This window comes from Cryptomeria japonica, chromosome 2 (genome assembly GCF_030272615.1).
Source record: "Cryptomeria japonica chromosome 2, Sugi_1.0, whole genome shotgun sequence".
Lineage (NCBI taxonomy): Eukaryota > Viridiplantae > Streptophyta > Pinopsida > Cupressales > Cupressaceae > Cryptomeria > Cryptomeria japonica.
In genome coordinates, this window is record NC_081406.1 from 570814094 (window position 1) to 570835610 (window position 21517).

A 21517-nucleotide genomic window follows, 5' to 3' on the forward strand; every position below is an offset into this window, starting at 1 on the left:
TCGAGACGACGCTGTCCTACAAATTTGAGCGAAAGTTGACAGGACGATGGCGCCCGGCGTGCACACGGTCCTCCGAAAAATCCGCGAAACGAAGGGGGATCTGTTCGTCTCTGCACAAGGATTCCAGATCTTCAATTTCAGCCACGTACCTGCAACCTACACACAGAAAAGCGGAGATGATTGGGGGGTTAGGGATAAGGGGTTTGCCCTTAGGTCAAACCCCGGTTTTGGAATTAACCAAGAAATGAGAAATGCTGTAAATGTAAATGTTTGTAATGTAAAAACAAGTACTAGTACCTTGTTGTAAGGATGTTTGTATCCTTATATGAGAAGGTATAAATGTTGTTGTATGTTGTATGTAGTATGTAGTATGTGATCTCCTCTTCAATGGTTGAATCCTTGTCTTGAATGCAACACTTAGCCTTGAATGGAGACTTAGAATGATCAATTGCTTGAAGGAATGCTTGAATGCTTGAATGCTTGAATGTTTGAGTATCGTTTCCACGCCTTGTACACATATGTCCTTCCTTCTCAAATGGGAGAAGAAATGTCATTTATATACTTTCCAATTAGGGTTAAAAGACTGATTTTCCCGACCTTAGGCCGACCAGGAAATGATATTTTCCAATTTGCAAACAAAAGGACCCGAAGCCCCATAGGAGACCAGGCCCAAAATAGGGCCAGGGACCAGGGCGCTGGGCGCCATGGTCCTGGGGGACCAGGGCGCTGGGCGCCCTAGTCCTGAAGGACCAGGGCGCTAGGCACTCTGGTTCCACCTCCCGGGACAGCAGGGTGCAAAGGAGGATCAGGCCAGGGTGCAAGAAAATGCAGTTTTTGGCATCGTGGACAAGTTTCGGGGTCTCCATTCAGGTTTTGTGTTGCATCACCATCGTGAAGACCAAAATGCAGTCGAAATTGCAAGTGTTGCAACTTTAGGACGCTACATTTAGCCCCCACTTTAGCAGGAGTATAGGCGTACGCTCATACTTCCGGTAAAGTACAAGGAAACAACATTGAAAGACTTTCACCACGTCAAGGAGGCAAGACACACCAAGCCCCTAGTGGACTAAGGATCTTACGACTTCGATTGAAAAAGTAAAAGGGAAGATCATGAGGGAGAACCATGACTGTTAGTAGTAAGGTTCCCTCACTATGAGTCATGCAAGAGAAATACCAAAAATTTTCAAGGCAAAGCTAAGTTCGCCAAGAAATTTTCAAGTATCCTGAAGGGATAGACAGGGTGTATGCCCCCCTACGTTAAAGTGATCGCACACACCTCAACGGGGGTGATTGCTTTAAGGTAGTGATACACATAAGAAATAAGAAGGGAAAGGAGCATGTTATCACAAAGATTTAGCCCCCAAGTGTGAGATAAACCCAAGGATAATAGACACAAAGCACGAGGTGACCTCGCTTTCCTCGGGGTCAGTATGCTGTATGATAATTCATGTATATATCATATGTATGTATGCATAATTGTTCTTCATTCCCCAATCAAGGAAGGTCACCTAGAAGAAGGGAACACATGTGTCTTTTGAGTCAACATGAGAGACCAACAAAGATCTCAATGCTTTGCATCATCCTCAAGTAGACAACACTAAGGACAACAAATAGAAGAATGAGAATAACACATAGAAGAAGTAACAAAAGAGAGGAGGAGAGAATCTGCTATGCTAATGGAACTAGTCTAGCACGTCATCTACCCCCCGATCTTGCTGATCAATGTTTCGAGAAGGCAGGGAACACGCTAGAGGAGGAACATTCAACACAGCAGATGGAGCTATCACAAGATCCAAACAAGGGCTATGTTCATGTTCCAAGCCACGTTGTTCTTGTCTAGGAGCTAGGATAAGTGCTTTAGAAAATTCGTTAGATAAATGGTTATCAACATCAACAAGTTCATATTCACTATCAGAAGCAAGAGGAGTAACATTTTCATCATGAATAACATTTTCATCTATATCATCATCAAGATTTATAAAAATAGGATCTTTAACTCGCACAGGATGAAGACCATCATGCATCTTATGTTTAGGAGATTTTGGCTCAATTTCTGGTTGAGGAGAAAATGGAATAATGCTTGTTGAAGGTGTTTTTGGAGATTGCAAAGTTTGAGAAGCAGCTACTTGAGCTCTAAGATGACGCTTTCATCGGCGTTCACGTGCAGAACGATTTCGTCTAGTCTTAGTAGGAATTGGAGAAGATTGAGGAGGAGGAATGTTCTCATCCTTATCACTTGGGTGTTTAGGTTGTGGTCTCTTAGGCTGGATAATAGGAAAGAAGAAGGTCTCTTCTCTCTATAAAAGGAAGGAGGAGGAATTGCTCCATATAAAGGAGGAATATTTGGTTTAGGAAGGAGACCAAGTCCATCATGATGAGGAGGTATAGGTCTACTTGTAGAAAGTTTTTTAGGCATAGACATAGTTACATCCATAGGGATGGGTTGGGAATCTTCTTGAGGAAAGACATTAGTTTTATCTTTCAAAGGAAGAACTTCCTTCTCAAGAAAGATAGGAATATCAAGTTTGGGTGTTCTAGGTTCACTTAAAGATAGGATCATATCTGTTTTCCACTTTTGATAAGATTTGAAAAGGTGATCACTTTGCGGAGGAAGAGATTGGAATTGTTTAGGCCAAAAATAATCAATAGGAACGCTAGAAGTTCTTTCAGCTGGTTTAAAGAGACTATGATTGACAGTAACAACTTCACCATTATGGGGAAATTTCAAACACTTGTGAATAGGAGAAGCAATAGCTTTCATGGAAGATAGCCAAGGATAGCCAAGCTTCACACGAAATTGTTCAGACGAAGGAATAATAGCAAAGTTCACATCAAGGGATTTGTTATGAACTTCAATAGGTAATGTAATAGATCCAATTGCAGGAGAAGAAAATGCATCAAATAATTTCACAATCACATCTGTTTTGTCATAAATCACTTGATTCAATTGCAAAGTAAAAAGAAATTCTTTGGTAATAACATTAACCATGCACGAAGGATCAATAAGCACTCCACGACAAGGTGTATTCTTGACTTTTGCAACTATGTATAAAGGACCATCAGGTGCTCTAATGGTTTCAGTAGAATCAAATATGATGGAAGGTTCTTTAGGGTTTTCTTGCTGCTCTACAAAGTTAATCACATTCGGAGTCATAGACACAAGACCATCAGATGAGAGAGAGGAATCATTAGTCTCAATCACATTGGAGGTATGCGAAGATAATGGATCAGTAAAAATCTGAAGATTTTGGTTAGGAGGAGCTACAGATGTGTTGCCTTTATCATTCACTCCAGAAACAGAGATAGTATTATTATCAATCAAATCTTGAATTTTACCCTTTAAAGCAAAACATTTTTCAGTATCATGCCCAGGTTGACGATGAAATTGACAAAAAGATTTGTTATCAAAATAGGGTGAAGTAATCTTTGCAGGATCTATTTGCCTTATAGGAGGAAGAGTAAGCACATTTTGTTCCAATAACTTATTCATAATACTATGCAATGATTCATTCAAAGGAGTATACTTTCTTTCTTTCTTGAAAAACTTAGAAATAGGAGGCACACCTGATGCTGCATTCACATTGTTGTTGATGATGTTTTCATTGAATTTGATGGAATCTCTGTTCGGTTTAAACTTCCCAAATGGTTGTTGACTGCTATCACCCTTATCACTCAGAGCCATAGGATGTGATTGTTCCATTTGACTCACAGTCAGTTGATAATTGTGAAGAGTTGCACACAACTGTTGGAAAGAAGTAAACTCAGAAAACAGAAGTTTGTCTCGAATATCTTTTTGTAAATTAGAAATAAAGATTCTTTGAATATCATTGTCAGGCACTGGAAAAGAAATTTGAGCATACAAATGCTTATATCTACCAATGAAATCAGTCACTTTTTCTTTAACACCTTGTTTACAATGCATTAAATCAATCAAAGTAACTTTAGGACTTATATTGTTTTGAAATTGTTGAATGAAAGCATTTGCAAGTTGTTCGAAAGAAGTAATAGAATAAGAAGGCAACGAGCAATACCATTGTAGGGCTTTGTCTCTTAATGTTCTAGTAAACAGTTTTGCAAGCAACCTTTGGTCATAAGCAAAATCGGTACAAATTGTTTGAAAAGTCTTAACATGTGTTAGAGGATCACCTTTACCATTATAAAGCTCCAAATGCGGGATTTCAACATGTTTAGGAGGGATAGCTCGAACAATGTCAAGAGAAAGTGGGCTCGCAACATCAAATGTGGGCACACTAAACTTAGATTGATTCATAGAGGCAATTTGTTGCTGTAAAGAAGAGACAGTTTGTGCAAGATTGTTAATGGTCGCTTCAGTCGAAGAATTCATATTAGACGTGTTAGATTGTGATGGAGGTGTTATGTTATTGAAAGAAGGTAAAGAGTAAGGTGGTGGGACACTATGATAATTAGTCATAGGAGATGATTGGACAGGAGGAACACTACAAGGAGGAATGGAATGGTTAAATGAATTGCCCCCTTGCTTCATGTTCATTTGTGAAGATGTAATAGGAACGCTCATTGAAGGAATGAATGAAGAAGTTGGATTGAATGAAGGAAGAGAGTTAATTGAAGAAGAGGGATTGCCCCCATGACTAGTGATCACAGGAGGAATGTCTTGTATTGAAGTGGTCATTATGTTTGATGTAAAGGTAGGTATGCTAGCAATAGAAGTTGTCAGAGGAATAGAATGATTGACTTGTGTAGGAGGTTGTGTATAACCTAAAGTTTCAGCACAACTCTTCATAGGCATCACATTCGAATCCACAATGTGTGCAATACCACGCAAAATATCAATTCCATTCTTATCACTTTGAAGCATATGTTTTAGACCCTCAATTAAAGGAAGAGCTTGACTATCAGGGTATTCTTGAGACATCCATTGTCGAAAATCGTCAAATTGATTATCCAATTTCGAAAGTTGTTCTACAGAAACCTCATGGAGAGCTTCTTCATCATTAGGAGGATTAGAGGAATTACCCATGTCCTCGTTAAAAAGGCTATTCAAATTAGGTTCCATCTCCTCAGTAATTAAACCTTGGAAAGACTTAATTCTAAGGCTTCGTCTAACGGGAATAGTGTAAGTAGGGCTTATTGTTGTAAAACTCATGCACTAGAGAGGGAGAGAAGATTTTGAATTTAGAGGTAGCAAATTTCAATAAAATCAGCCAATCTCCTAGATTTAAGCTGTTAAATGCAATCATGACAATCTCCCGAAATTTCGAAAAAAATGTCAGGGACCGTGGCGCTCGGAGTGCACACGGTCCTCGCAACTTTTTTTGAAATTTGCAGGGATGACAGTTATGATGATTTTAAAGCTAATCTGAAAAAATTGAGTGATTTTACGATCTGTAGATAGGCCAAATTAAAGTTGCAATCTCAAAATTGAACCCTACCAAGATTGTCGAAAAATGCAAAATTTGAATTTTGAAAAACAGAGGGAAACTGAAAATTTGAATTTTATGATTTTACAGGGAATATCAAAAGCAATGCAAGTTTTGAAATTTAAAAGTTGACTCAATTTCACGCAAAATTCAATTTTGAAAGCGGAAATCAAAGTTGTTGTAATTAAGCACTTAATTTCAAAAGTCACAAATTGCAAGAATTTGAATAAAGCACTGAAATTTTGAATGAATGCAAACACACTTTTCAAATTTAGGACAGTAAGAACACAATTTTGACACAAAATTTCAATTTCAATGATTTTTGAATGATTAGGAGCCTTAATCCAAGCAATCACAAGACCAACTTTGACTGTAATTTTGAAAGTGTTATAATTGATAAAATCAGCCAAAATTCTGGATTTTAGCAGAAAAATACAGTAAGAACTAGCTCCCGAAATTTTGAAAAAAATGTTGGGGACGATGGTGCTCGGAGTGCACACGGTCCTCGCAACTTTTTTCCAAATTTTCAGTGATGAAAGATATTGTGATTTTATTGCGGAATCCAAAGTTACAGCTGATTTGGAGATGTTTTGATCAGTGAAATTGTCTGACAAAGGTTGAATCAAGAGGGTTTCAAAAATTAGGGTTTTGACACTTAACCACTTAATTTTCAAAATTAAAGCACAAATATGAATTGATAATTTGTAATGGAAGGGCAGATCTGAAACAAGCATTAACAATTAAACATTTCACAAGTTCAATTACTAAAAAGAAAATTTAGGGTTTTTATGCAATTAACCTCTAAAATTTGCAAAAGATCAAACATGGAAATGTAATCAAGGCATCCAATTTTCAGATCTAACTATGAATAATCAGAAAGGATGTTCACGTCGGGTTCACCAAAATGTAAAGCGGAAAATAATCGAACCCTAGTTGCTCTCCCCTCTTCCAACTCCAAGGAGAGAGAAGGGAGGTCACTAGGGTTGACGGTTTTCACTTAGGGGAGACTTTACATTCAAAAGAGGGGTTGAAAACCACAAGATCCAATCCCACACAATGCAAGATTGGATTCTAAATGAGTTTCAAGGGTTAAGACAGCAAGGCTACCCTCTTTTGTAAAGAATGTAGATAGAAAGATTGAACTAGGAATGCATGGAAAGTGAGAAAGATTCACTTATAAACTGAGATAGGGATATAGGATGAAGCTGCGGACCTGGAATTAGTAGTAAAATGTCGAGACGGCATTGTCCTGCAAATTTGAGCGAAAGTTGACAGGACGATGGCGCCCGACGTGCACACGGTCCTCCGAAAAATCCGCGAAATGAAGGGGGATCTGTTCGTCTCTGCACAAGGATTCCAGATCTTCAATTTCAGTCGCGTACCTGCAACCTACACATAGAAAAGAAGAGATGATTGGGGGGTTAGGGATTAGGGGTTTTCCCTTAGGTCAAACCCCGGTTTTGGAATTAACCAAGAAATGAGAAATGCTGTAAATGTAAATGTTTGTAATGTAAAAACAAGTACTAGTACCTTGTTGTAAGGATGTTTGTATCCTTATATGCGAAGGTATAGATGTTGTTGTATGTTGTATGTAGTATGTAGTATGTGATCTCCTCTTCAATGGTTGAATCCTTGTCTTGAATGCAACACTTAGCCTTGAATGGAGACTTAGAATGATCAATTGCTTGAAGGAATGCTTGAATGCTTGAATGCTTGAATGTTTGAGTATCGTTTCCACGCCTTGTACACATATGTCCTTCCTTCTCAAATGGGAGAGGAAATGTCGTTTATATACTTGCCAATTAGGGTTAAAAGACTGATTTTCCCAACCTTAGGCCGACCAGGAAATGATATTTTCCAATTTGCAAACAAAAGGACCCGAAGCCCCATAGGAGACCGGGCCCAAAATAGGGCCAGGGACCTGGGCGCTGGGCGCCATGGTCCTGGGGGACCAGGGCACTGGGCGCCCTAGTCCTGAAGGACCAGGGCGCTGGGTGCTCTGGTCCCACCTCTCGGGACAGCAGGGTGCAAAGGAGGATCAGGCCAGGGTGCAAGAAAATGCAGTTTTTGGTGTCGTGGACAAGTTTTGGGGTCTCCATTCAGGTTTCATGTTGCATCGCCATCGTGAAGACCGAAATGCAGTCGAAATTGCAAGTGTCGCAATTTTAGGACGCTACAATTCCCAACAACACTATAATTTTAAGATTATTTTCTCATAGAGTTTATGGTGAGATGGTTACAAAGACAAATGGAGCAGATGGAGATCAAAAAATTCCTCAACAATATCAATGATTTGGTCCTTCTTCAAAGTAAAAAATTGTTAGTTACACATTTGAAAAAGTGACTTATGTCACTTATTGTAATCAAAGTTAGCCTTTTGAATTTATCTTTGTAAAAGCTAGGTAAATCCTAACTTATCTTCAAAAAGGTAGTTATTCTAAGCATTAGTTATGTAGTTATTTTAAGTGATCCTCCTAGGTGGTTTTGCTAAGTGGCTATTTAGGAAGTTATTCTAAGTAGTTACACAAAGTGGTTAGATTAAGTGGTTACCAAAAGTGGTTATGAAATGGTTATCAAGGTAGTTATTGCAGGATGCCTATAAATACAAGGCCAATTCATTTGTAAAAGAGAGACTCTTATAGAAGGGGAGATGCTAGAGAACTTTTGGATTTTACATTTTGTACTCAAAGCTTTTGAACTTGTATAATTTCAAAAGAATAATCAAGAATGCATTTAATTTGTGTGTCTTGAATGTACTTCTCAATTATTGTTATCAATTTTTCGTATTTTAAATTGATAATTCATTTATGTAGTTGTGCAATCTATTGATCTACAATTCAAATGATATATGTATATGATGAAACACAGTCATACCTTGGGATCTTGGTTTGAATGTGATAAGATGACCTGTTTCCTTGTAGGTTGAGATTTTTTATCCTTCTTTTGTCTTTACATATCATACATATTTTGTGCTCAAACCCCCTTATAATAGTTATCAATTGTGGAATCTTAGTGTGTATTCGTATGTCTACCATTGGGGTTTCTGTTATCTGCTTTCATTAGTTTTGTGTTTTCCTTCCATTATGTACTTTCAGGTTAAAAGTACACAAAAATCCCCAAAATCCCCCCATCATATGAGGGATTTGCCCCTCTCAAACACATAGGAAGATTGTGGCCTCACCACAATCTCTCCAATTGTTGGGACAGTTGTCACTGCTCTTCAGGCGAACAGGGTCAAGTTTGAAGGAGAATTCATAGTGAAAAATTTGTTTACCAACACACTCCTATAAGAATCTTTTAATTGATAAGGCAGGAGAACATTATAATAAATTTATTTGAAGTTTGTAGTGTAACGATTTTTATAAGGAATGAAAGGATTACTAGATGAAGAAGGAATATCTTGTAGAGGAGGATTTTCCTTTCTTTCATCATGCATATCCTCTTTGGTAGATTGGGAAGGAAGATCCTTATCATCTAAGGCCTCATCTTTACTTAGTGTTATATGGGGAGAGAGATCATGAATGAAATGCATTACATCATCTTCTCTACAAATATTTTGGTGTTTAAGATAGGCTCTAGGAGAATAAGGAGGATCTAGAGAGATAGAAACACTAATATTTTGAGTTTGCCCTCTTTGCACAAGGGTATGTGTATGAGAAGAATATGGAGCCATGTTACTCTTCAATGCTTGCTCTCCATTAGAAAGATCATTGATAGGAGTATTAGCTTGTTATTCATTCACATTAGATACCCTAGGAGAGTTACAAGTATTAGGTTTGTCATTGTCATCTCTGGGATTAGGATCTACAAAATATTTTAGGTGATCTACATACTAAAATGCACTTAACCAAAAACATCACCATAACACAACACATATGATAAATGCAAGCTTTGGGATCTACTTGATGAAAAGGAAGCAACTTGGAAACCCTAAAAATTCAATATGTCCAGGTGCTATGAATGAAAAGAAGTAACATGAAGTGGAAGATGCCATTATCCAACACATGATTTTAATAAATGTATGTAAAAAGCAATGTAATCATATGTGAAATAGAAAATAAGTCCAATCCATTAATTTTCATGATGAATATAAGAATAAATTAGGATTTTATAGATAAAACCTCTTTTAATTTATTCAAAATTGATTTTTTTTAAGATTTGAATTTTGAATGAACTTTGAAAATTAGAATCATAAACTTTTTTTTTTTTTGAAAAATTATGCAATCTCCTAGGAAATTTTTAAAATTATAATTAGGGCTTTTGAAAATAACCTCTTAATTTAAATTTAAAATTACACACTAGAAGCTTTGAATTTACCCAATAAAAATTAAAAATTAGGGTTTTGTTGAATAATTGCTTAATTTTTAAAAATTAAATTTAAAATTTGATCCAAGTTTGCAATTTTGAATTTTTATTGAAAATAACTACCAAATTTGAAGAGGGAAATTCAAAATTTAAATAACCCACAAGGTCATTTTTTTTTTAAACTAGGGTTTTTTAAATTAACCACTTAATTTTAAAATTTAATTGTGAAATTTGTCTTGTAGATGAAATTTTGAATTTTGAAATTGAAAAAGTACTTAGATCTAAAACAATTAACCCAAATTAAGCAATTCACAAGCTCAATTTTGAATTTTAAAAATCAAGCTCAATTCTAAATTTTTGAAATTTGCAAGAAAATCAAACTTGTAAATGAAAAACTTGAATTTTTTCTTACACTCAGATCTGAAAATAAAAATTAGAATTAATGGTGAAAGGAGTCAGGTTCACCAAGATGTAAAGGGAAAAATTTGATTTGGCAATTTGCAACTTAGGAGGAGAAATCACCAAATCAATTTTCACTTAGAGGGGTGAGATTTTATTTACATTCAAAAGAGGGGAGGAATCCATTAGATTCAATCAAAAATCAAATAACGACTGGGTACTAAGTGATTTGATTGGTTATGATGTGTTTTCCCGTCTTTTGTAAGTTGAAAGGTTGATTTATGGTAAAGAGCTGAAACTGAAGACAAAATTGAGAAAATATTGAACTTTGGGTTCATGATTTTGTCATGCACCTAGATCTGAGTAAATAAGTTGATTCAGATCTGCTCTACAAAAATGCCCCAAAAAAGCAAGGATTTGTTGGCATAATGGTCAACGCTCCCCTCAGGATTCATGACAAGGTACTAATCGCCTCTCGTGTGATTCATATGTCTACAATTTGTATCAAGCGTTGACAGATCAATCTTTTGACGCAACGACAAACTAGGCTAGCAAATGGTATCAGAGTGTTGGGTCATGGGTTTGAATCCCCTTAGGCAATGTTGAGGGGGAGATTGTTGGCAAAATGGTCAGCGCTCCCCTCAGAATTTGTGATAAGGGACTAACAGCCTCCCATGCGATTCATATCTCTACAATTTGTATCGAGCGTTAACATATCGGTCTTTTGATGCAACAACAAATTGGGCCAATAGGATCGTGGCGTTGCCTCTTGGTCCTCTAAATTTTCCATGCGTCAAAAATGGTTTTTCCATCTCTTTGTCTGAAGCTTGTTTCTAGAAGTACAACTGCACACATATTTCCTACACACAAAAAGAAAGGAGAAAAAGGTTGGGAATAAGGGTTTTCCTAAGTCAAACCCCGGTTGAGGAATCAACCTTGAATGAAATATTGCAAATGCTTGAAATAAATAATGGAAATGTATACCTTCAGATCTGCAATGAATGATGATGATGCTTTGCTTCTTGAATGTAATCACATAAGTTGTATGAAATGGCATGAACATGAAAAAACTCTAACACATACACATGCTTGCAAATGAATGATGTAATGTTGCTCCACAATGGATAGATGAAGAATATGCAACCTTGAAGACCTCTAGAAATGCTATATGATGAATGCTTCAATACTTGAATTCTTGATTGATTGAATGTAGTGTCCTCGCCTTATCACTCTCATTCCTCTCATTGCAAAATGTGAGGGGGAAACCTCCTTAAATATACTTGCATGTCGTCAAACATATTAATTTTTTGACATAGGTTGAGATGGAGCAAGTTTTCATGCTCAAATTTGAGATGGGGCTAAGGGTCCAAATTAGGTCCCAATTAGGGAGGACCATGGCATGGAATCATGATCCTAGTGCGGACTAGGACCAAGGCACCATGGGTCTTACCCAAAATTGGGCTAGGGTGAAGGAGTCCTAGCAAGGTAAAATATAAAAGAATGGTTTTTATTGCATGGCAGAGGTGCAAATAGGTCTCGATAAAGCATGAGAATAAGAACACTAAAGCGAGGGCCCTATATGCAGTCAAAATTAAAGAGGGTTCAATTTTAGGATGCTAGACCCGGTGACCAAATGACACCCATATGGAACTAACTCAACCTTTCGTGAAGACAAGGAAGTATAGTCATACTAACCAGACCTTCCCAAACTCATCTTGAACTTGAACAAGCACTCTAGGCCATGAGTGGGGCATCATGATTATCATGTTAATGTGAAAACTACCCAACCCCTAGATTAATTCATTTAGATTATCTTGATTAAAACAACTTCCAATGAGATCTCCTGGTAGTCACTTAGGGCCCCAACACCCACTTGGAAGCCACTCCCCCTAATATGCTCCTAAAACCAAGGGATTAAACAAATATATTAAATTTATTTCAAGCATTTGCAATATTACATGAAACATCATCACATGGGTTCTATATCAAAAATTGAACCACATTAACATGTTTGATTCTAAGCACATTACCCCAACCAAATAAATCTCATGCAACATCAAGAATGCAAAAATCGATAAACCAAATTGCATACACAAGAAGGACGAAATAGCACATAATTTCCTCAAATTTGATTAATTAGCCTCTCAAAAAGCTACCACAAAAAATACATACCTTGATACAAGCCTTTGATATGACCCATCTTGACTTGGACCTCAAACTAACCTAAAAATATAAAATCAGTGAAATAACATTTTTGCTAAATCTTTACTTGTGCATTTACAACTTATTCTAGTGCATTTACAACTTATTCTAGTGCATTTACAAATTATTCTAGCACTTTTACAACTTCTTCCGGTGCATATGTGACACATAATGGCGCATTCACAACACATAGTTGCGCATATACAACACATAATGGTGCATTCATAACACAAAATGGTAGATTCGCAATATAGAATGACACTTATGAAACTTATTTTAGCGTATATAAGATAGAGACTAGATTACAACACAAAAAATGACTTAAACCCACAAACAGACTCTAGAATGACTATGAACACAAAATCTGACTCATACCCAATAGAGAAAAAGGGTATATTGTACCAAGAAATATAATTTGACAACATGATATCAAAAATGGATTCACAAAATACCAAACATAAAAAGTGGATAGCTTCTTAAAGAAGTGAAATAGAAGCACTCAATCATCAAATCAACAAAATAGAAAACCAAGACCCAAAATATACCAGAGCTATAAAAGACATCATTTAGATACATAACAAACAATATTTTCCCTTTTTGAAGCAAAAATACATAAGTAAATGAAGATAGAGAAAAACCACCAACCTGGAATTAAGAAGAATAAGACAAAGGATTATGGAGGAGGACGATTCCGCACGATCAATCCTTGACACGTAAAACTCAAACCAGCACAAGATCAACCTTCTCCAAGACATGCACAACAACAATGTGAAATTCAAGAAGCACCAAAAACTACTCTAATCAAACACAAGAAATCGCCTGCAAATCTTGGAATCAAGATCAACCTTCAAATCCAAACCTGCAAACCTTCAACACATCATTTCACAATCTTTAATTTTTGAAAACAACAACACCAAAACCATCTTCATGAAAAATATTTTTGAAAAACACACACCCCAAAACCAAAAAATCAAATACCACCCTTTCCTAAAACACTCAGGACCCAAAATAGAAACTTCCCATGTGAACACAAAAATCACTCCACATCAACATGAAGAAAAGGACAGTAAATAATAATTACCAAATACATCTCCAAAATATCCATTAATTACACAAAAGGGATATGTCTAATAACTAATTACCACAACTCTATAAAATCAACCCAACACAAAGATTAAATAAAATACAACATACTTAAACCACATAACACCTAGCAAGGCGAAATAAGATTAAACCATAGAATTGACAAGATACTAACTAGTCTTAGAATGTGATAAGACCTTATGTCAACTTCAATCAACTACCATTGGGATTAAAGGCACACTCAGACTTGTGAGACCAGGTGGAGTCAATTCCTAGTACCCGCATCCTACATAATACCAAAGCATCTATACACAACATATATATAAACGTAAAGTAAACAAATGGGTGAAAGAGAATCATAACATCACACCCTACTCATAAATGAGTGATGTGACATCATCCCTTTATGTACAATCATGAAAAATACATAGCATTATTAATAACATCATCATATCTAGTATAAACATGAAGTAGGGTTAGCACATGGTATGAGATTCTAATAAATAAATATAAGCCACAACATCATTATAATGCATACACATATACAACCAACTATGAATCCCAACATCATCATAGTCCTGACTATATCATCATCCATATAGAACATAATATACCAACTGTCAACATGAAGTGTCTAACATCAACTAGAAGCATTAGAAATAGAAACAAAGGCATAAGTATCTATCAAGAGCATCATAAAAGAGTGTGTCATGGAAGGGCACTACATCCTCCCCTAGATGTAGGCTTACTCATGGAAGCCTAAGAAAAAATAGGGAAAGAGCTCCATCAGCCACACTGCATCCTCCCATGTTGTCAAAGACTCATCATTCAGGTCCCATTGGACCCTTACCTGCTCTATGTTGTGACCCCCAAGGATCAACTTGCGACGTTGCAAAATATGCATGGAATATGCACAGGCTCCAACGAAAGTTGTCCGTCCTCTACCTGCAAGGCATTCCAATCAAAAACATGGGTCACATCAAGGAAATAGGGCCTCAACATTGAAACATGAAACACATCATGGATGTGAGACAAACTAGGCGACAAGGCAAGATGATAAGCTACAAGATAGATCCTCTCCAAAATCTCGAATGGACCAACAATGCAAGGAACCAACTTAGAGCCTCTTCCATAACGAATACGACTCTTCCACAAGTGAACTCTCAAAAGCACCTTATCTCCCATTGATAACTGTCGATCAACACAGTGAGCATCTACATATTTCTTTTGCCTATCCTATGCCACCACCAAATGTTCCTGAATACGAGTCACCTGCCGCTCCATCTCTTGAAGCATCTTTGACCCCAAGATAACTTGATCCTCTAATCAGTCCCAACTCAGAGGCGTACAACAAGGCTGACTATACAAATCTTGAAAAGAAGGCATACCAATTGTAGACACTAAAAATCTACATCACCTGCGTTCTTCATTTTTAACCTACTCATGTGTATGATCTTCATTATTCATGCGATCTGACCCCATTTCACCTTTTAGATTTTCCATCTAGATCATTCCCTTGCCTTCCCATTTCAATTTTGGGGTTTCATTTTACCCTTAAATTCATCCCCCTTATGTCGTATCTTTCCCTCGTCGCTTTTACAGTGGGGTTTCACCTAATTGCATCTTCATTAGGGTTTTTTGCTCTTGACTCGCTTCTCTCATTTCACCTTTTTTGTTCTCTATCTAGATCATTCCCTTGTCATCCCACTTTAGGTTTTGAGGTTGCATTTTGACCTCTCCTATAGCCCCTTTATGTTGGATCTTTCCCCTTCCATTCTCGTGATGTTATTTTTCAACCAAATTCCTTGTTTGGATTTTAGTGTTTTTTGCCTGCTTTTTAGGGTTCCGTTGCTTCTCACTTTTCGTTTTGAGCTTCGTTGGATCCCCTTTCATGTATATCCCTATGCAGAGGTTTCATTTTGACCTCTTCTTCAATCCCGTGGCATCACATTTGTCCCTTCTCCATCTGTTGACCTACTTTGACCTGATTTACTCGTTATTGCTCGATTTTGCCCAATTTGCCCTAATTTCCCAATCTTCATTTCGAATCTTCTCATCTCCTATCCAAAAGTTCCCCTTCTTTCCAATTTCATCAATTTTGACCCAAATTTACTTAATTTGACCTACTTAAGGTCTTCGGACATCATTTTTACTAATTTGTCCCTTTAGGTTTAATTAATTAATTAATTAATTAAGACTTTCTTACTAATTATTCTGCTTTTAGTATATAATCATTTTAATCAAACCCTTCCCCTTTTAACATTAATTAAATAAAAATTTAATTTTGATTTATCCCCTTTAATTAAATAATTTTAATTAATTAATTAAAGGTTCATTTCTAACCTATAGTTGAATAATTTATTTAAATTATTCAATTATCTAATTGTGTCTTAAAATTAAATAAATATATTTATTTATTTGATTTTTTAACTTGTCTTCTCATATGAGGATAATATCTTCTTTTTATATTTTTAATTAAAAATATCTCATTATTTTTCAATTTTAAATTTGAAAATGAGGTATGCATCCCCAAAAATTATTTTTTTCTTTTTCATTGCTTTTTCATTCATCTCCTTCATCCTTCCTTGTATGGTAGGTTTGTCGTGCAATCAATCTGGTCTTTCCAATTGATCAAAAATCTTTTTGATCTTGTCTGTCCATCAAGTTCCTTGTTTTCTATAAATTCAAACCTCTCCTTCCATCAATTCATCTAGTTTTCAAGTAGTTTCATTCTATCAATTTATTTAACAATCATCTAGCTTAATTACTTTTTTTTTTTGAAACAATATTTTAGTTTTAATAATTAATGTTGCATAATCACGCATTCCTAGTAAGTCTTGCACATCAGTTCCTTTCTTTCATTTGTTTCATACACTTGGCATAATGAGAGCAACATAGCATTATTAGAGATGAAAGGAAGAGCAACGGGGCTTCATTGAAGATTGAAGGTTTGCATTTGTGTTTTTATTTCATTTCCATTTCAATGGTCATGTTGGTTAGATTAGGAAGTTTTAGTGTGTAATTCTAGTTTTGTGATTAGCTTAGTTAAGTCGCATGCCTGTTTTGGTTTTCAAACTGACTAACCACCTTTTTCTATGTCTACATCTAGTGAACTCGATGTGAACACGCATCCAATTTGATGCTTCTTGTGATATTTTTGATCAATCGTAGGTTCCAAAAGTTCAAAATATCTTGATTTTTGTGCCTGACATTGGTCCTGCATAGGTGGCACTCAGTCTTGTGCAGTTGGCTAGGGTTTTTGTGCACTTGGTGAAGTTTTTTGCACCCTTCATGAAGCTTACTGCGCATTTGGTGCTTTGTACTGTTAGACTATTCAAATAACCGAAAGACAACTAAGAGTGGGGGAGTGAATCAATTGTCACATATTAACGAAACCATTAGCAATTAAAACTTTAATATCGGAACCCAAAACATTAATACCGAAATAGCAGTTAAACCAATTAAGCATAAACAATAATCACAGAATAAATACCATCAACATGACACCAAGATTTATACGTGGAAAATAGGGTAAAGGGAAAAACCACAGTGGGAAGCCTACCCATAGTCAGATAATACTTCTGTAGTAAGTATGTGAATTACAATTGAGGGGCCTGCACTTGCAAGAAGGCCAACAACCTAGAGTGCACTGCTCATCACAAAAGGAGCCTCACTGACTATATAGAAATTCATACTACAATCCAAAGAAGTGTTGAATTGCAAAAGATAGCATCTCCTATGCCTGAGTACAGTTCTGAATAAGCCCAATACTGGAGGACTAAATCCTCTTACATAAACCTAATTCGATCTCCAATGATTGACCAAATCCTCTGCATAAATGATATTACATTATTCATACATTACATCCCTTTCCCATAACCATATATGATCTACAATGAGATCTTACATCTATATATACAATCCCTCGACCATAAACAATTAGGTTGGCCACCAGACAATAAACCAATTACATAATTATAAACCATGTCAGCCTTAGACCAAACAAATAATATCCAACACATAAGACATCCCAGAAACATATCGAGAAGTTCAATCCACACGCTTCATTAAAGCGGTCCATAATCTAGACTAATCGAGACCCAGTATAGGTCCACACACTACAACAATGATCTCTATCTGCCAAGTCTCAAACATGATCACCATCAGCATCTTGAAACTCCACCAGAAATTGTAACAACACCACTTATGCAATTCATCAAAGATATTCATCAAATTCTCTGCCGGTGAAACCCTCATCGGAACCAAAAGCCAAGCTTCTAAGCAAACAGGATAGAATCCGATCACTAGACCGAAACCAACTTACTGAATATGAGCATGAGTATCATGAATAAGCCAATTCCATAACCAAACTATATCAGAGCCTACCGGATCATGCCAAATCCAAACCAACTAGAAACTACACATCCTACCGGGACCAGAAGGGTGTGGCACTGTGGGTAAAGCATCCAAACAACTAGTGTTGGGATCAATGACAAAACATCAATGCAACACATAATCAATTCTTCCAAATGGCCAACATGTACTGCAAAGTTGGCTCTCTACACTACGTAGTTGGCAATCAAGATGGCCTAATTAGCTTATCTAGTATCGCATGCAGGGTTTTGTTTGATAAGTTTGTCATTTGCAAGGTATTGATTGGCCTAACAAGTTCATTTGAAGGTTTGATGTGCATGATTGCAGGGTCCGATTGATCGGAGGCTTAAAATTGAATAACAAATTGCACCTAGATTCTAATTAGGCTTGGATCAATCTTTCATTTACGCAACAAATTTCACTTAGAAGCTAATTAGGCTTGGATTAACCTTTCATTTCATGTAACTACTTTCACCTAGATCCTAGTTAAGCAAGGATTAATCTTTCATTGCATGCAACAACTTTCACCTAGATCCTAATTAGGCTTGGATTAATCTTTCATTTTTGTTACAATTTGCAATTAGATCTTAATTAGGCAATGGATTAATCTTTGGTTTCATGCAACAAATCACACGTAGATCCTAATCAGGTGGTAAATGAATATTTCAATTCGAGCAATAATCTCATCAAATTTTAATTAGAAGTTAATTGATTCTCTTCACATTTTATGTAATTATCTATAGCTTAGAGGGTTCAATTGGAAGTCATGATCCAAGATGGTTCTTCCCAAAACTAATGTCACCCCCTTGTTTCAACCCGATCTAGCATATGATAACCACCAAGAGGACATTCTTACAAGAGTAGGTGACCTAGCTTAGGAAGCTAAAACTAGCTACGCTCATGAGAGTAACCTTTGTCATAGAAGAAGAGGAAGCCAAAGCTGAGCATCTTGAGAAAGCCTTAAAGAAAGAAATTGAATAGGAGAGAGAATAACAAAAATTAAGGGAAGAAGAGACAATACAAGATCCACCTCCTACTGAACCTCGATAGAGATTTTGTCATAGTAGTCTTAAGTGTCTTGCATCTTTAACCTAGAGAGTGTCTCGCATATTTAGCATAGGAATTTATCTTGTATCCTTAGAAAATGAACCAAAAAACACAATGTCTCATAGAGTGAAGATTGGGATTTTAGGGAACTGTAGGAGAGTGAAACATAAGAGATTGACCAAGAACTTTTAAAGAATCCAACTAGCTGAGACACTATTCATCGAACCCAACATAGCCATCGCTCTTATCTTATATGAAACCCGTGTCTTTGCTTATACTCAGAAATATCACATGTATCTGATCCCATTTACCCAAAATCTTTGGACAATTACAATCAATTGATCTGGTTCTCCCTGGTGAGGAAGAAACAAAGGCACTTGTATTAGAACCTGATTTAGGGTTTCATGATAAGTAGGAAGACATAATATCCAAATTGCATGTTTTAGCTTGGAGAAGGCACACTACTTGGGCCAAATTCTGATAAACCACCACTGCCTTGAACAAGGGAGAAGAGAAAGCACGACACATTGAAGAAACCTTACAAAGAGAACAAGAATGAGAATAATAGAGGAGACTTGAACAACAACATGAACAATGACAAAATTAGATAAATCTTGCACCTCCGCAATAGAATTTAACTTTCTTTCAATCTCTTTATATCTTTTTATGGTTAAATGAGAATTTTTATCTCATTAAATCATCAAATTGAAGCTTTGTTTATCTCCTGTGCAGGTGGTCATACTTATTGCACAGTTGGTTTGCGTTTGTTGAGCAGTTGGTCATACTTGTTGAGTAGGTGGTTCTTTGTCTTATGTAGTTGGAAGGTATACTTATATTTCTTAATTTCTTTTGTCAATCAGTTATATAGGGTTTCATTTCATTTTCTTGGGTTACTAATTAGTTGTTGTTAGCATTGTAGCATCTGTGGGACAAATATTAAAGATAAAAATACTACTAATCTATTTGACACAGGATGATTATCAAAGATTGAAACTTGAACAAATCTATGTAATTGATCTTTCAATAGTATAAATCACACTTCAAATTGTTTAATGGAATGGAGATGGATTGCCTTCTGATTAGATTAGCTCACAATTTTTATATTTAAAGGGAATGAACCTCCGTTTTATGTTATTGGCATGCCTGTGCATGTGAGTGGACCTACTTCTAACACACACTATCCTCTCCCCTGGCTTTTGTGGTCCTGGATGCAAGATAAAAGTGTTAGTGACGCTCAAATTTTCATTTTCATTAGAGGGCTTTCCTCCTGAGAAGCCATTAGGGTTGGTGAGAGGGAACGACCCAAGCGGTACTTTCTTTAGCCCACTATATAAATCAATAAGTTAGGCAAAATTCATGACTACCCAATGATGTGTATCTACACTAACGGTTTCTTTGGGATAGGCTCTTAAGTGAGTCACCACCGCATGGGTAGACACTAGGTTTTGTTGAAGTTCCCCCACTATGAACCAAATTGTTTTAGCAATTGAAATTCCTTCTATTTGCTGGTTGATTAGGAGGTCAGACCTCTGAAGTTGTCCCACATACTCGTAGTTCAAAGTTGAGATAATAAATGTCTCAAGATATTTGGATCTTTAGAAATTTGAAGCTTGGTATGCCCAAGAAGTGAGTGTCATGGAGAGAAGCTAGTGCTACCAAGATTCAAAGTTATCTACTTTGAATAAGTATGGCTTGGATTTATCTGTAGTGGGAACTCAACAAATATTGTCTCTGCCAGCCTAGGATTTGTATCTAAATGCGCTCTTATTTTTTGTTCAAAATTCAAATAGCCATTATATATTTTGTGATTGTTGATGTCTCTTAAAACAAAGTCAACTATCTTCAAAGGTTCCAAATTCGTCTAAGAGATTTTAAACATTGTCACTTGAATAAAGAAACTTGTCCAATTGATCAAACTAGAATATTGCAATTGAAAACATATAGATCTCATTTTAGATTTGCATAATAGCATCCATCATCCTTCAAACAAAGATTTCACATACGACATAGTTTCTTGCATAAATCAATCCCATTTATCCTTTCATGATATATTGCATAAAGCTTAGATCCATTTTACTCATCTTGTTGTCTAGTTTGCATAAATCTACCTAGATCTTTAGCTTCATTTTCATCTCCCCAAAAAGTCATTCCAAATAGTTTGCATTTGCATAATAGTTGTAGATCCTTAAATTTTAGAACATTCCCTAGGGTAGATTTATCTTTCCTTCATATTATCTTTATATTCATTCTCCATCATTACCTTAGATTATCTTTGCATAGTCATAGGTTTACCTTTCAATTTCATCATAGATTCCCTCATTCTCCTAGTTTCAAATTGAATTTTTCATTTAGATCTCAAAGTCAAAAAAACCTTGGAATGCAAGGACTAAAAAAACAAAAAACATAGGCCATATTATTTCATTTGCATCCCAAAAATTCCAAAATTCTAAAAAAAAAATAAAAATTTTTATATAGACCATACTGTATATGGTTATGACACAATCCCAAATCTTTAGGAGACCACAACGTAATGAAAGTGAATACCAAAGATAAAGATATTAACAACACAAATCCAAGATATCATCATCGAAACTAGAAATGTGGAGCACTGCAAATACTGTCAAACACCATCATCACCAAGAACAGTTTCGAAGCACCAAATCAATCACTAAAACACAAAATCGGTATGTTGACATCAACGACAACCA